Raw genomic sequence first — 1,854 nt, 5'->3', positions numbered from 1 at the left:
AGAACCTCTTCAAGATACTTTAAGGAGTTGCAGGGTTTAGATCTACTTTTAGAAAAGGAGATAAGGTTCGTGGAAGAGCTTATTTTCCCTCAGGTTTACTTTCAGCCAGGTTTCTGACAAGAACTGTACAGCCTATGATTTGAGGTCCTAACTCTTAGGATGAATGGAGTCATATACACTTTGGAACTCCAAGAAGGCAGAGTGAATTCTCACTATGAAGTCTGAAATGCTGGATAAGGAAACAGAAAGGACCCTGATAGGTGTCAGATAAACATCCTCCTGTTTCATTTGGTCAGTGTTGGTTTTCATCACTTTTAACCAAGAACTCTAATTACTACAATGGATTAAGAGTAAGTACATTTGACATTAAAAAGTTCTTAATGTGGGATTCAGTGAAAAGAAAACACAAAGCCAACACATGGTTAAGAGCATGTTCTGTCTCTAAAAATCTGAAAAGATATTAATATAACAATGTTTACCATGGAGATTCTAGGGTAACAGCGTACAAGCGAGTCATTTTTTTCTCTATGTTTCTATGTATATTTTCTAATTTTTCTATAATGAACTTTTATATTGCTTGAGTTTTCAGAAAGTCTGCAGAATATAAGACCAACTACAAATTAATAAAAACAAAATTTCCCCCCAAAAGAATTAGTAAAATTTAACCCAATAGTTAATTAACTAAAAATACTGGCATGCCATTCAAATGTCTTACTTTTCTTTTGTGAAATATACATACATCTGTGTCAGCATAGTCTTGGAAAGAAAAAGTTAACAGTCTTGAACAAATTGAGATGAGTAAACAATCTTAGACTGACTAAGGAAGCAAGTTAGTGAGGAATGTCCAGTTTTATGCAATGTCAAAATCAAAGGACTCCAGGATGAAAAACTGTAGTTGTTACTAACATTTTATCTAAATAAAACACTAAGTTTATAACAGAATTCTATTTTAAAAGTGAATTCACATTAAAGGAGACTAAAGAGAGATGACAACCAAAGGCAATACCTGACCTCAGGGACACATAAACAAACAGCATCAGGTATTATGAGAGGTTTGGAGAAAAACAGAGCAGGTAAGATAATGAAGTGGAAAGAGCAGAATTTTAGGGGGAAGATTTTTCTGGGGCAGCAACGTTTGACAAGCAAACTACTTGAGATCTTTTCTTCAGAAAGTTTACTTTAAAGCAAAAATCAATTCTGACCATTAATGAGAATCCTGGTAATTATTAGTCTTTCAGCCCTTTTTTATAAATAAAATCAATCTGGTTCAAAGTCTGAGATTTAAAAATTAAGAAACTGATCTCTTCCTGGGCCAGTAATATCTTGAATCAAATTATTCACAACTCTGAAAAATTCAAAGCAGACACAGTCCCTATTTTCAGTAGTTATGAATTAAACATGCACAGAATGGCTATAAAGCTACATAGCAAGCTTTATTTAACAATTTTTATTTCTTTATGCCAGCCATATATTCTCAAGTTATAATATTATATGAGAACAGAGTTCATCATAAAGAATGTGACTGTGACTTTAATTTTTTCAACTTTTGTAAGACTGCATGTATTAAATTCACAAATCAAAAAAGACAAAAGAAAACAAACAACCCTACTGTACAAGTATGCATCCCCGTTTGGGATTACTCTAATACTGAAAAACTGATTTAGTCTTTTTCTGTTAAAAAAATTTAAGTAATTCAACATATTCCCCTCAAAGATCAAAAACAAATATATGCTGCAACTAACGGCTGTATATTGTCACCCTGCTTATTGAACTTCTATGCAGAGTACATCATGAGAAACGCTGGGCTGGAGGAAGCACAAGCTGGAATCAAGATTGCCGGGAGAAGTATCAATA

General features: G+C 33.2%; 1 protein-coding gene across 2 annotated transcripts in view; it reads right to left on the bottom strand.

Moving 5' to 3' along the window:
* The window catches only part of ADNP2 (ADNP homeobox 2), a 28,226-nt gene that overhangs the window by 18,064 nt on the left and 8,308 nt on the right, over window positions 1–1,854 (bottom strand). The window lies entirely within an intron of this gene.

Source organism: Bison bison, unplaced genomic scaffold, assembly GCF_000754665.1.
Source record: "Bison bison bison isolate TAMUID 2011002044 unplaced genomic scaffold, Bison_UMD1.0 scf7180017864353, whole genome shotgun sequence".
NCBI classification, from domain to species: Eukaryota; Metazoa; Chordata; class Mammalia; order Artiodactyla; family Bovidae; genus Bison; species Bison bison.
Note: the sequence above shows the minus strand (reverse complement) of the source record. Positions and strands in the feature narration are given on the sequence as shown.